Source organism: Cnephaeus nilssonii, assembly GCF_951640355.1.
Source record: "Cnephaeus nilssonii genome assembly, chromosome: 5".
Lineage (NCBI taxonomy): Eukaryota > Metazoa > Chordata > Mammalia > Chiroptera > Vespertilionidae > Cnephaeus > Cnephaeus nilssonii.
The window spans coordinates 108,859,510-108,874,388 of NC_137076.1; the positions used below are offsets into that span (position 1 = coordinate 108,859,510).

The 14,879-nt window shown below is 65.3% G+C and overlaps 1 protein-coding gene across 1 annotated transcript in view; it reads left to right on the forward strand.

The window, feature by feature from the left end:
• Positions 1–14,879, forward strand: part of CHLSN (cholesin) — a gene marked incomplete at its 5' end in the record, with an annotated part of 74,418 nt that overhangs the window by 26,230 nt on the left and 33,309 nt on the right. The window lies entirely within an intron of this gene.

Consider the following 14,879-nt stretch of genomic DNA (forward strand, 5'->3'; position numbering starts at 1 on the left):
AAGGAGGACAGAGGGCTGTGCTGGCCGGGGGGGCTGGGGGTGCTGCCTGTCCTGCGGGCGCCGGTCCTCATTGGGACATGGGACGAGAGTTGGGGTGCAGCCCACACACCGAGCCTCTCCGAGTCACACCGACACCGTGAGAGCTGAGTGGGGTTTCTTCCATGGAGCGTGGCTCTACCTAGAGGTTGGGGGCCTCGTGCCCTGGTCCCAGCTGGTGCCCAGTCTACCCATACCCGTGCCCAGCTGTCACCCACAGTGGGCTGCCCACCCACCTGAAGGCAGAGCCAGGAACCCAGACAGGCTTACCTGTGCCGCAGCCGGCGCCCCGCCCGTGCCCCTCTGAGCAGACCCCTGTCCTCCGAGGGCTCCTGGCCAGCCTCGGGGACTGTGCTCGGCGCTGGCTGCACGCGGGAGGAAGGCTGGGCCGCGTGGAAGCCGAGGTGCCTGTCGTCACGGAAGCCGAAGCGTCGCCGCTGCAGCTGGGGAGCAGCCTTTATATCTGCAGGCTCGGGGCTGGGCCGCCCATGGGCTCTGGACGCTGGGCAGCCTCCCTCTGCTGGACAGCCTCCCTCCGAGAAGGCCAGGTTAACCCTTTTTCTGCCGGCCTTTCTCCTCCCGCACTGGCAGGGAGCTCAGGCTTCAGTCCCACTGCCTCCTTTCCCACTGAGGCAATTTTTTTAACTTTGAAGGGATTGTAAATAGGCTTTGTTTGTCCTTTAGATAATAACCCGTCACCATTGGTTGAAACTTTAAATATTCTTGCTTGTTTTAGCAACTGACTAGCCTTAAAACTAAACACTAAATGTTCTCAGCTTGGAAATAGTATGTGAATTATATGCAGAGACTTTAACCTGGGAATGGCATAGACATTCGCAGAAAGAAATTTAAATTCAAGAGATAGCAGGTATTTTGGCAAGTAAATGAGGAATTGGATTCGTTTTTCTGCTCTCGATGTTAGCCATGTCTCAGCTCCCCCTCCCCTTGCTCCCAAGCCACCTGTGCGGACCTGTCCCGCAGGTGACGATGACAGACCTGAGACCTCCTCCCACCTCGGCCCGCGCCTGCCCCTGTTGCCCACGCCTGCCTGAGTGACCAGGATAGAGTTACTGCCGGCTCCCAGTGCCCACCTACTGGTGGTCAGCATGGTACCTGGAGGAGGGCTGGCAGAGCGGGGCCAGGTGGCCGATGGCCCAGACGTCCAGGCATGTGGGGGTCAGGGCGCAGGGACTGCAGGGCCCTCGTGTGCAGGCTGCTTGTGCCGCATTTGGCGGTTTCGTAAACATCACCTTTCAATGGGTCTCGTACTTCCTGCTTGGTGTCTTTTTTTTTACCGTTGCAGCTGGTTGAAACCGGGAGGTTGCACTCTGAGTGCTCCTTTGCGTTACTGAGCACGAGTACATCAGGTTGCTGCAGTGCCAGCACCGGAGCCGCGCGTGCTTCCCAGGGACACAGGCCATCAGGCGTGATGCCGGCCTGACAGGCCCGGGCACTGAGTCCTGCAGCCCCAGGCGGCCAGAGTGAGTGCCACCAGCTTCCTGTTCTGCACGGGTCGATTGCAGATGAGCTGGGAGGCCTTGTGCACGGTAATAACCGCCATCTCTCAGACAGGTTCTGGCAACACAAACCTGTTTTTCAGCAGAGAATTCTGCGTGCGTTTCTGTGGAAAAGCACTGATATCGGGTCCCTTCCAGCTTTGGGTCCCCAGGGTGATTCCAGTATGAGCTTCCTAACCCTCCGAGGGACACGGTCGCGCAGGGACGGTCTGATTGTAGCCTGAGCCACCATTTGGAGAAGGGAGCCCCGAGAAAGTCCAGCTTCCTCTGCAGCTAAGTAAATAATGTGAAGCCAAACCTTGAAATAGCCAAACATGTCCCTTAAAATAGCTGCTTGCCACTCGCGCTCCCTGGCCTGTCCCAGCGCTGCCCGGCGGCTCCGGAGGCCGCTGTGCCTTCGCATTTGCCGTGGGTTCCTTTTGGGGTGATGGCCCTGTGGCTGTCCCCAGTTCTGTGCTTGAAGCTGAAATCAGCTGAACCGGGGCGGCCCGGTCTTGGGCCCCGTCTCCTGGAGCACTGGGTGGCTGCGTGACCCGTCCGCCCGCCCCGAACGGGGAGTGGGAGGGCGGCGGCGTTGGGGATTGCAGTCCACGGGGCCCCGCTGAGTCCGTGTGAGTTCACACGGTGGCGCACGCCAGGCTCTGCCCTGGGGAACCATCCAGGTCCCGGGGTGTTTATGGGCAGGATGTTCTAGAATGTCAGGCTAAAATCCAGGGTCCTGGACCCGGCCCCACCTTACGCGATCGCCAAAGCTGTGTCCTCAGGAAGGGCCTCAAGAGCCACACAGGACGTGTCCCCCTACCCCCTTTTCTTTTTAAAACATGTTTCCATTGATTTCAGAGAGGAAGGCAGGGGGAGAGAGCTAGGAGCATCAGTGATGAGGAAATCATGGGTTGGCTGCCTCCCGCACGCCCTTAACGTCAAGGTTTGTGGTCTGTGTTCTTGGGGCTGGAGAGCCTCCGGGCGGAAGCCGGGTCCTGTGCGCGCTACAGTTCTCTGGCCCAGAGCCAGCCGTGTCCTGGCTCGTCCTCCACAAGCTCCCGTCCTCCGTGAGGGGAACTGGACCAGAGTCGCGCGGTGCCTCCCTGCAGGGCCAGCCAGGCTGGCAGCTGGGCCTAGGAGCCGGGACGTGGCACTGTCGGCTCCCGACCGTCCGTCCACCCCAGCAGCAGGCACCTCGCGTCTCCCATGTGGGGCTCAGTGTACAGAGAGAGAGAAGGTCTGAGAGCCGACTGCTCCTTCTGGGCTGGTTCCCGAGCTGCTCTCTCGGCTGAAAGGCTTAGGAACGGGGCCGGGCCCATCTGCGCTTCAGGCCTCGCGCAGCCACTCCCAGCAGCCCCTGTACTTCTGGAACCAGCCCGACGAGGGCATCTGCTGCTGTGGTTTCATACATAATTCAGGCCCTTCCACTCCTGGCCACGCACGAGTCACAGGAGGGAACCATTGGAAGTCATAGAGCAGAGACGACTGTCTTCAGACCTAGGCAGCGCCCCTCCCAGGCCTGTCCCGCCGCCCAGGGTGATGGCCCACTGAGGGGCGGCCCTGGAGAGAAGGGGGGTCCTGGGCTGGGTCTGCGCCCACAAAGCGTGAAGTCCTGAGGCCGAGCTGGGGACGGTCTGCTACGAGGGGAGCCCCAGGCTGCGGAGGGCTGGCCTGCGGTCCCAGCCCACCAGCCACACAGGATGTCTCACCCCAGAGCAGGGAGGCCTGGCCATCGGAGCTCAGCCACAGCTCTCAGGAGGTCCTGCCGGTCTGCCTGCCGAGCCCACGCAGTGCCCTTCAGAAGGCAGTCAAGGTCAGACACCCGGCAGGAGAATGGTCCAGCTTCTGATAAAGACGACCACGTCTTGGGAAGGAGCGGCTCCTGTCTGCCTGGTGCTGGCTGGCTGTGCGGATGCTCCTGCTGGGAGGGCCTCCTCCTGCAGACCCTCCAGCCCTGCCTCCGCCCCTGCTCACCGCGGGCCTGCTGGGAGCCGACCTCAGCCGCACACTTAGGGTGAAGGCTTCATGAATGTGTGAGCAGAGAAGGAGACGTACAAGGGGAGCTTTTGGAAGCATTCAATATTTTAATGTGCAGAGGCCACTGAAATAGCCAAGACCCAAATCCTTTAGAAGGGGGTGCAGATGTGGACGTGGAGAGGCGGGCTCCTGCAGGCACGTGTCTGTCCTGTTTGCAGGTTGTGTTAAAGCATTCATTAAATACCCATCCAGGCAGTGGGTACCAGCTGTCGCCGTTCAGAGACACGGAGGGACCGCAGGTGCGTGTGACTCAGGGAAGGAAGCCAGCCTGGGGGCTGCCGCTGTGGCTCCAGCTGCATGGTGGGCGCACGGGGAGAGGCGAGGTCGCGGGGACCGCAGGCTGTGGGCTGGTGGGCGCACAGGGACTTAGCACCGAGAGGACTCGTGTGGCCTCAGGATGGTGGACACGGGCCACGAGGAAAGCACCAGGCCTGGCCCTCGTGTCCGCCCGGCGCTGGGCAGGGATGAGCAGTGTGGGCTTGACGTCCTGGTGGAGGAGCTGGCTCTCCAGGGCAGTTCCCGGTCAGAGGTGCCTTCCCGCCTGTCTCTGTTCAGCCAGGAAACTCGGGGTGCGCCCAGCAGGGAGGAGCACGTGTGTGCGCCTCGGAATAAGGCTGTTGCTGGGCTCAGTGCTTTTGTGTTTCCTGTCGACTGCCTTTCTCAGATGCTGCAGATAGAAGAGGGGCCTTTGAAACAGCTGCTCCCGGGGCCGCCCGGAGCGCCCGCCGGGCTTGGGGGCCATGCGCCTCGCGCCACACCAGCTGCGTCCCTGCCCTAGGCCGGGGGGTGGGTGACTTCACAGACCTGCGACGACCAGTGGGAAGCCACACCACAGCCCTTCCTTGCTCTCGGCAGCCGTGCGTTAGGGCAGGGCTCTGATACGGCCCCGCTCATTTGAGTAACGTCTTTGCCTTCGAGATGCCGTCCTTGTCATCGGTTGGGGCAGGTCAGCCGTTCCCAGCCAGCTCCCACCCCCTGACCAGCGCCCCAGGCTCCCCGTCCCGGACTCACAGGGTGTGGGTGTTGGTTTGGGTCAAGGGATCGCACTTTTGCACAAAGTGGGCTGAATGCCAGAAAGCTAGTTGTCAGTAGGTGCCTCCCAGAGAGGGCCTCGTCGCCCCGGCAGCTGTGCGCTTCCGCGAGCCCCGTCCCTCACTGCGGGCAGGCTCAGCGCCTACTGGCTGTAAGGAGGCGCCACCGCTGGCCTCTCTTCTGCGGCAGGCAGGGCAGAGCGCCCCGGCAGGGTCCACAGCGCCCGCCTGCAGGGCTGGTGGAGGAGGAGGGTGGCCAGGCTGTGGGCACAGCCCTCCGCACCCAGCACCAGCTCCGCCAGGCTCATGAGCAGCTCGTCCCTGGGGGACCCTACATCTGGCTGCAGCGTCAGCCGGGCTCGCTGCAGGAGCACCATGCTGTGGAGGCGGCGGCAGGAGGACGTGGTCCGGCGGGCAGAGCCGGGTCCCTCGGGGGCGGGGCAGCCAGCAGGGTGAGGAACGCCAGCTCCAGGATGAGCGCGAGCCCAAAGCCCAGGCTGACCTTCAGATTCCCACTCGGGCCAGGCGGTCAGCAGGTCCCGCTGGCACGGGATGGCCCTGTGCAGCTCCCCGGGCATGCCCAGCAGGGCCCCCAATGCCAGGGGCACAGCCCCCCAGGGCCGCCAGGCCCCCGCACGCCTCGGAGTCGCCTGGGTGGCCGGGCATAGACAGGAGGGGGGCTCGCAGCAGGAACACTGGGCGTTGAAGGAGCAGGTGTTGGACAGGAAGGAGAGGGCGGCACAGCCCAGGTGGGTGGTGGCCAGGTCGTCCAGCTGGGTGGCGACGGTGAGCGAGAGCAGCGTTGCCAGCACATTGGTGACCGTGAGGTCCAAGAGGAACATGGCCAGGCCCCCCAGCCTGGCGCAGCCCCGGGTGAGGTGGTCAAGTTGAACAGCCCAGTGGCCAAGCTCACTGGGACACAGCCACGCAGACCTGCACGCACCTGGCGATGACGCCCTGCGAGGGATGGTGTCCTCCATCGCCGGGGAGACGCGCTGGGGTACCGGACCCAGGACGTGTAGGGGGCCATCTCAGCAGCCGGCTGCAGAAGGCACCACGGGGTTACTGGAGCCGGGTGGTGACTGGGGGTTCTCTCCCCCTCCCCCCACACCCCTCCTTAAACTGTAACTAAGTAGTAGATGAGGCTGGGAGATAGCTTTGCTGTTCATTCAAAGGAAACTGAAGGCAGTGAGATGGGAAACTTAATTCTACGGGAGTACTCGGGCGCCTGGCTCCACCGCCTCTTGGCCTTGTCTGCGGGCAGCCCGGGTCCCGGCGGCCAGTGGTGGCCAGGCTGCAGACCCGGGTTCGGGAGCAGCGAGGGCGAACAGCCTCTCCCGGTGCGGCAGCTGGGCTGTGTCTGAAAGCCCGGTCCTCACACGCACAGGCTGTCGGGTGTTGCTGTGGGCTTTCGCGCTGTGTTGTGGGAGGTGGCATGTTGGAGCCAGAGCAGCAAGCGTCCCAGGGGACTGCCTCGCTCGTCATGTTCCTCGAAGCTTAGGCCTGGGCCAGGCACGGTCGTGTCAGGGCTGCGTGTGACGTAAGCAGGACCCAGGGTGCTGGACCTCGTGTCTGACGAAGGCAGCCACCAGCCGTGTGTGGGCACGAGGCGCCCGCTCCGCTCGGCGGTGCCAGTGGGAGTCCTTCCTCCTTCCTCGCAGACAATGCCCATCTCCCCCAGGCGGGGGGGGGGGGGGGGGCAGTGTCTGGGTTCTGCGAGTCTGCGCTCCCGCATCACAGCCCCTTGATCCCAGGGAAGCCTCGCCCTCTGAACTGGGCTTCAGGGTGACGGTGTCATGGGCACCCGCCCTACCTGCTCACGCAGGAACCCCGCTCCCTGGACCGGCCCTGCGTCCCCAGGCCGCACAGGCAGGACCCACGCTGCTGCGGGGTGATGTTCTCCATCTGCCTGTGCTTAGGGGAGCGGTGGCCGGACATGAACAGCGCGGAATTAAGACGAGTGACCGGGCCGAGAGGAAGCCATTTGCAATGTCTCCTTAATTAGGGCGAATCGGAAGGCGCTTCTGTGGACATTGACGGCCGGTCAGGAAACAGCATTAGGCCGTCCCCGTGTCCGGATTCTGCAGCCACCGCGGTGCAGCGCTTCCTGGGCTTGTTGTCGCCCCCACCCCCCCTCGCCTGTGGCTGTCAGCTCTGCCGTCTGACTGACGTGTTCAGCGCAGGGTCACCCCCAGTGGACGGAGACGCGCGTGTCCTGGCCTGGCCTCAGCCCGATGGGCAGGCTGTGGACTGCCTCTTGCCTTGTTCTGCGCTTTCCCCAGAGGCGAGGGGCCTGCTGGGGGGAGGTCCAGCTGGACCGTGTCTCCTCCTGCCCCCATCATAGTGACAGGCCATGGCCCCAGGGTCCACAGACGGGACCCACCTGCTGGCCACCGTGGGTCACTAAACTCCGGGTCGCAGCCCCCTTGACAGCAGCGCCGCACAAGCACCCGGCCCAGGGTGGGGCCAGGCACGGCTCTGCCCTCCTGCATGCCCGGTCCTGCTGCGGCCTCTCTCACCCATGCCCAGCTCTCAGTTGGAACAGGCCGGACCCCAGGAGCCAGGGGTGACGCCCAGGGGGGCTTGGCAGGCGCCTCGTCGGCCATGATGGCCCACCTCTCTGCTCTCCACCACTTCTGGATGTCGCTTGGGAAGATAATGGGATTAGTCCCCCGTCCAACTCTTCACCCCCACTTCCTGGCTCCTTCATACCCTGGCCTCTGGCCTTGACCGGCTTCCCTCCAGCCCCAGGAGGCGGCAGCCAGTGCAGAGGCTGGGGGGGCTCCCGGGAGGCGGGGCCTTGGTGACATCAGCAAGCTTGCTGAGTTCTCTGTGGGAGCTCATCAGACACTGCGGGGACAGGGTGGACCCCCTGACAGCATGACAGCATCCAGGCCTAACCCTGGACGGTTTGGCCCGAGAACCTGTGCATTTTTTAAATTTGCATGCATGCCAAAACCGGTTTGGCTCAGTGGATAGAGCGTCGGCCTGCGGACTCAAGGGTCCCAGGTTCGATTCCGGTCAAGGGCTGGTACCTTGGTTGCGGGCACGTCCCCAGTAGGGGGTGTGCAAGAGGCAGCTGATCGATGTGTCTCTCTCATCGATGTTTCTAACTCTATCCCTCTCTCTTCCTCTCTGTAAAAAATAAATAAAATATGTTAAAAAAAATATAAAAAAATAAAAAATAAATAAATTTGCATGCAGCCCTGGCTGGTTTTGCTCAGTGGATAGAGCATCGGCCTACAGACCAAAGGGTACCCAGTTCGATTCCAGTCAAGGGCATGTACCTGGGTTGCAGGCTTCTCCCCAGCCTGGGCCCTGGTCAGGGCTCATGCAGGAGGCAATCCATCGATGTATTTCTTTCACATCCATGTTTCTCTCTGTCTTTCCCTCCCCCACTCTCTAAAAACCAATGAAAAAATATCCTCTCGGGGGATGTCGGAGGCCCGGTGCACAGATTCGGCTCCATCCCCGCAGGCCAGGCCGAGGGACCCCACCAGTGCATGAATCCGTGCACCGGGCCTCTAGTGTGCATATAAGATCTTTGGTTAATCTCTTCCAGCCCTCCCCCTTCCCCCTTCCCTCTGAGATTCATCAGTCTGTTCCATGTTTCCATGCCTGTGCGTTGAGCGTCTGCCCCTGGTAGTCAGTGCATGTCATAGCTACTGGTCGGACGGTCACTTAGGCTTTTCTAAGTAGATGTTGGGGTGAACCCAGGTGAGACGGCGGGTTCTCACAGGGAGGCGTGCTCCACTGTACATGTGGCCGCGGGGTCTTCATCACGCCCGGCGGCCCTGGAGGCCTGTGCGCACTCCAGCCGAAGCAGTCCGCCGGTCCGGTCCCCGGGACATGGGCTAAGCCCCCGCCGCAGATCCCACGCTTGTCCGGCCAGTTTCAGGCCGGATCCGGGCTGCGGGGCCTCCTGGGTCACGGCAGGGCTGCCCAGGCCCTCGGTCCCCTGGGAGCGCCTGAGCCAAAGCCAGAGAATGCGAGAATGCTGTGTTCTTTCCAGCCGCTCTCGGCTGCCGCGCCTTTCAGACTAGACTGGCTCTGGGGAGCGTGGGCCCACACCCAGGAGCACTCGCCAGACTGAGGGGGGCACACAGGAGCTCTGGCCCAGTGACGGACAGGATCGGTGGTTTCTGGGGGGGAGGGGGGGACAGGCACGAGGTTGGCAGGTGGGAGGGCCAGTTTCCCTCTGGCCAGCACCCCCCCCCGCCCCCGTCCCTCTGGCTCCTTAGCACCTCGTCTTGGCTGCGTCAGTGTTTCCAGGGCAGTCAGTCCCTTTGCTCCCTGAGCCTAGGAGCCAAGCGGCCTGATGGCCACCACGTCTCGAACGTGGCTGTGCCTCGCGCCGTCCAAGCCAGCTTTACGCGTCGCGGCTGGGGCGTGACCTGGCCGAAGTAAAGGTGGTGTGGGGCATCCGGCACTCTTCTCGGCGTCACGCAGACCGGCCGGTGCGGCCCGAGCCAGGCTGCTGAGCAGTGTTGGGCTGGGGCGTAGCCCTGGTTTGTCCGTTTGCTGTTTGAAGGACGTTTGAGTGACTTCCAGGTCTGGGCTCCGTGTCCTCCCTGTGGGTGGAAAACCAGGCCCACAGTCTGTCGCCAGGGCCCAGCCCTGGAAGCGCGCGATGCAGACGTGCCCCCAGGGCCCGGTCCTGGCTCAGCTGGGCTGCTGGTCGCCCTTCGGAACCAGCAGGGCCCACGCAGCTGCTGTGCCCCTGCGTCCACACCCAGGAGACACCTGCTCCTCCTGGGACCCGCCTGTCGTCTCAGCAGCTGCCCTTTCCAGAGGAACGCTTCACTCCAGTCCCGCCATTTAACACTGTCCCAGCGAGAGGCCGCCGGGGAAGGGCAGGGAGGGCGCGCTTCCCACAGGACTCACTCACCTGTGCACCGCACTGCTCCGGCTGCTCCTGCCCACCCTGCCCCCTTCCTGCCCCCCTGCCCCCCTCCTGCCCCTCCTGCCCCCCCTGCCCCCTTCCTGCCCCCTGCCCCCCTCCTGCCCCTCCTGCCCCCCCTGCCCCCATCCTGCCCCTCCCCTGCCTGCTCCTGCCCCTCCTGCCCCTCCTCTGCCCGCTCCTGCCCCTCCTGCCCCTCCTCTGCCCGCTCCTGCCCCTCCTGCCCCTCCTCTGCCCGCTCCTGCCCCTCCTCTGCCCGCTCCTGCCCCTCCCCTGCCTGCTCCTGCCCCTCCTGCCCCTCCTCTGCCCGCTCCTGCCCGCTCCTGCCCCTCCTCTGCCCGCTCCTGCCCCTCCCCTGCCTGCTCCTGCCCCTCCTGCCCCTCCTCTGCCCGCTCCTGCCCCTCCTGCCCCCCTCCTGCCCCCCCTGCCCCTCCCCTGCCTGCTCCTGCCCCTCCTGCCCCTCCTCTGCCCGCTCCTGCCCCTCCTGCCCCTCCTCTGCCCGCTCCTGCCCCTCCTGCCCCTCCTCTGCCCGCTCCTGCCCCTCCTGCCCCTCCTCTGCCCGCTCCTGCCCCTCCTGCCCCTCCTCTGCCCGCTCCTGCCCCTCCTGCCCCTCCTCTGCCCGCTCCTGCCCCTCCCCTGCCTGCTCCTGCCCCTCCTGCCCCTCCTCTGCCCGCTCCTGCCCCTCCTCTGCCCGCTCCTGCCCCTCCCCTGCCTGCTCCTGCCCCTCCTGCCCCTCCTCTGCCCGCTCCTGCCCCTCCTGCCCCTCCTCTGCCCGCTCCTGCCCCTCCTCTGCCCGCTCCTGCCCCTCCCCTGCCTGCTCCTGCCCCTCCTGCCCCTCCTCTGCCCGCTCCTGCCCCTCCTGCCCCCCTCCTGCCCCCCCCTGCCCCTCCCCTGCCTGCTCCTGCCCCTCCTGCCCCTCCTCTGCCCGCTCCTGCCCCTCCTCTGCCCGCTCCTGCCCCTCCCCTGCCTGCTCCTGCCCCTCCTGCCCCTCCTCTGCCCGCTCCTGCCCCTCCTGCCCCCCTCCTGCCCCCCCTGCCCCTCCCCTGCCTGCTCCTGCCCCTCCTGCCCCTCCTCTGCCCACTCCTGCCCCACTCTTGTCCTGCTCTGGCTGCTCCTGCCCCTCCTGCCCCGCTCCTGCCCCTCCTGCCCCTCCTCTGCCCGCTCCTGCCCCACTCTTGTCCTGCTCCGGCTGAGCCAGGCCTGCCAGGGGTCTCCCAGGTCTCTCTCCTCGTAGCCTCACCCTCTCCTGCACTGCTCTGTGCTCGTGGAAAGCAGGCAGGCGCAGAAACCTACAGTCTGTAAGGGAAACAGGAATTGGGTCTTAATGCAAACCACACGCGGTATTTAAGCAGAGTGTGGTCAGGCCACGTGACCAGGAGGGGCCGCTGTGCAGACAGAGGCCGTGTGTGCCTGGCTCTCCGGTCCTGCAGCTCCACACGCCGGCCCGCAGTCCCTCCGGAGCCCTGGCACCGTCTGCACGAAATAGGACCCAGCCCCACCCTGCGCAGGGCGTGCTCGCAGCCTGTCTAGTCCCAGTCCCCAGACGGGCGCCGCCCTCTGCTCCCAGCTCGGGCCGGTGCTGGGCCACCCAGAGCAGCTCTACCCTCTGCCCTCACGGGGTGTGTGTCGGGCCGCTGCTCCCTCCTGCCCGCGGGCAGGGTGAGGGCGCCGTTCCAAGACCGTTGGAAAGTAGGTCTCCCGGCATCCGTCGCCAGCACGTCCTCGCCATGCCTGGCGGGAGCCGGGCACCAGGCAGGTAAGAGTTGGGAGGGAGTAACTGAGGACAAGGTTGGCTGGTTGGCATGGCAGGGAGCTGGGCACAGTCCCGAGGGAGGGAGGCTCTGCCCCGAGGAGGAGAGCTTCCCCGCAGCTTGTTCCCGCCGGCACCTTGTCCCCGCCGGCACCCTGTCCCCGCCGGCACCTCGTCCCCGCCGGCACCCTGTCCCCACCAGCACCTTGTCCCCGCCGGCACCTCGTCCCCGCCGGCACCCTGTCCCCACCAGCACCTCGTCCCCGCCGGCACCGTCTCCCCACCAGCACCTCGTCCCCACCGGCACCTCGTCCCCGCCCGCACCGTGTCCCCGCCGGCACCGTCGGGAGCCCGAGGGGCCGTTCCCTTCCATCACCTCCCCACTTGGCGGTGCCCTGTGCGACCTCGCCCTGTGAGGGTGCAAGCTTGGGGGATTTCTAAGCCGCACCAGCCCGTCTGGGGTCCCTGCAGGCACCCGTGGCCGCGGATGCAGGAAGAACTGTGCTGGAGCGCTCGCCAGCTTGGCGTGGTGAGGGCACGGCGCATCTCCCCTGGGCTGGAAGCCTGAGGCTGGACAGCTGGGCCCGTCAGCCCCTCGGTCCTGGGTCCTCCCAGCTTCTGGGAGCCGAGGTGCCTTTTTATCGGGCTCCATGGACATCAGTCACACCCCCCTCCGTCCTGTGCACCCCAGGAGGACCCAGCCTCGAGTTCGGCCCCAAGAGTGCGCTCAGGCCAGTGTGGGAGGCAGGCCCTGAGCTACTCCAACAGCTGGCGCATCCCTCAGCCCTGGTCTGACTGGGAGGACCTGTGGGGACAGGGCACTCGGGTCCCAGGCCCGAGTCGGCCCTGCTCAGGGAGCTCCGCAGAGAGGCTGCAGGAGCCCGGCAGGTCGTGGTTCCGAGGCGCTGCCCTGCACTTAGAGCTGTGGCTGCAGCCTGTCCCCTCCCGTCGTTGCACAGGCTGCTGTCAGGGCCCTTGAGAGGGTGGAGCGGGTGGGGTGAGACGAGAGTGGCCGCCACCCCCGGGGGGTGCTGGCTCTGCTTCCATCTGCTCCGTGTCGGTGGCGTGAGGCCTTGTCCCACAGTCCCCCCCCCCCACCCCCCGCACTCGGGGCTTCAGGGGTTCGGGCCTGGCTCCCTGTTTCCTCCCCGACTTTCAAGAAGCCCCATTTGCGGAGGCCGCGGCCGTCTGCAAGGCCTGGTGTGGCTCGGTCCCTCCTGTCCACAGGAGGATGCGCTCCCTGGCGCTGCGGCTGCTGCTGGCAGGACAGTGTAGCCTCGCCGGGACCCGCGCCCTGCACCCGCCTCCCGCTGTCAGGGCGCCCCTCGGGGTGTGAGCCGGACAAACGTGGCCTCTACTCAGTCTTCTCGAGGGCAAGGCAGCAGGTGCGCAGGCGCTGGGGGCGGGCAGGTGGCCTGTCCTCGCAGCCCCACGTCTCCCTTCCCTGGGCCTGGCCTCCCCACTTGGGTCCTCTTGCCCGGGCCACCGCTCTGAGTGGGGTGGGGTGCAGGGAGGCAGGGTGTGCTGTGTCCGCCTCGGCCTGCGGAGCCCCTGCGGCCCAGCGCAGGGTCAGGGAGGGCTTCGCAGCAGGAGGCGTGCGTGTGAGCGCCTGGAGCAGTGCGGGGTGAAGAGGCCGTGACCTCACTCCTCTCCAGGAGCGCTGGATCCCAGGCAGTGAGGTGGCGCCCAGGCCCTCCCCTCCCTCAGCGCTCCTTCCCCGGCTCCAGGCCGTGCCCAGGGGCAGCCGGCAGCTTGTTTTAAGGATCAGGGCCTCTTCCCACCCGTCCTGGAGGGCCAGGCTGCGTGCTCCCACAGCCCACCCAGGAGGGGGCACCGTGGGCGTGAGCATGGTCCACACAGCCACCAGGTGCCATGGGTGCGGGAAGGACAAGTGCGGCAGGCGCTGCATCTGCACGTGGGGTCATTGCTCGGCCCTGGGAAGGAGCGGAGCCCTCCATGCTGCGGCCGGTGAACCGCGCCAGCGGGTCCAGAGGGGCTGCGCAGCCAGCCCGGCGACAGGCGGTGAGTGCTGCGCGGGGCCTGCCTTCTGCCCCCTTGCCCTCAGGACCAGCCCCGGGGCCTCTTGGGCACGATGAACAGCGTCCTCATTGGAGGTGGAGCCTGCGTGCTGCGCCATCCCCCGTTTGGAAAGGCAGCTCAGTGACGTTCAGTAGCTCACAGTGGTGCAGCCCTGACCACAGTCCGCATCAGGGACAGCGCCCCAGCAGGCTCCTGGCCCAGCTCCTCACTACCCTGCTGGGCGGGCGGCTGGGGTGCCTTCCTGTCCTGCTGCTCTTTGATTGGCAGAGGAGAGCCTCAGTCCCAGCCCAGGCCACCAGGTGGCGCTGGCATCCCGCGGGGCTCCTGCTCACAGAATCTCGCAGCCCTAAGGGGGTTTGGGTTCTTCTGAAGAGAACGTTCTAGGGTTGTTTGCATGGCTCCTACCCTACTTCTGATCCTCCCGCGTGTCTGTCTCTTCAAACGACAGGCTGACGGGCAGTCCCAGGGTAGCAGAGGCCAGGGCCTCGGGTCTGCTGGCCCTTCCCATTGCCCGTGTTACCTCACAGCTGTTTCTCTGCCGTCATGGTCCGTGCGTCAGGTGCCGCCACGGAAACATGCCTCGCCCTCACCAAGCCCACACCCCTTTTCCTCCTGACCCTGAGGCTATGCAGGCCTGTCCTGCCAGCACATATGTGTGTGTCCTTGTGTGCATGTGTCGCACACGTGTGTGCCATGTACGTGTGTCTGTGTCTTGTGCGGTGTATGTGCATGTGCACATGTACATGTCTGTGCATGTGTGTGCATGCATGCAGAGCAGCACCAGGTACACTGAGTGTCTCCCTGCGGCTGTGGGCATGTTTGCAAAAGCAGAATTCGATGTGACCTCTGAGAGCCAGCAGCATCTGGCTGTGTCCACAGGGACAGTTTCTGAAGGACACTCGCGCCCTCCCAGTTGCTGGGAACATGTGGTGGGTGTGCCCTTTGCTCTGCATTGGCTGGGGGGTGGCAGTCGCCTCCTGAGGTCATGGGGTTATAGCCTGAGCTGTGGTCGCCGTGTTGGCAGCTGAGGAGCCTGTTAGCAGCCTCATGGCACAGACCCAGTTCCTCCCTCAAGAGCTGGGCGTGGGGGGGGGGGTGCAGGGGGCTCCCTCTGATTCTGGGGTCTCGCTGGCTCCTCTGCCCTGAGGCAGGTCCGTCGGCGGCCACTGGGGGAAGCTCTGCATACGCGCCTGCTCTGCTGCAAGCAGTCCCCCTGGAAGGCGTGTCTGAGTCACTCCTGCTTGTAACTTCAGGTGCGTCGCTGGTGCTGCAGCGATGAGCATTCTTGTTTCCAGGTTCCGCCCCCTCCCTTCCTTCCTGGGCCACAGTGCAGCGCTGGCCGGCGGGTCCAGCTCCCTCTGAGGCCCCTGTGTGGGGCCCTGGCTGGTCTGGAGATCATACTTGGTCGTCTGCGCCGTGGCCCTGTCTCCTGTGAGCAGCAGAGCTCCCTGGGGCCTGGGAATCCCTCAGGACACGTGTCTCCCCGCCCCACACACACAGCACATGGAATACGGTGCCACGCACCCCTCTCGTGCAGCCTCAGCGCCTCGTGTGTTGCTTTAGAGCAGTGGTCGGCAAACTAATTA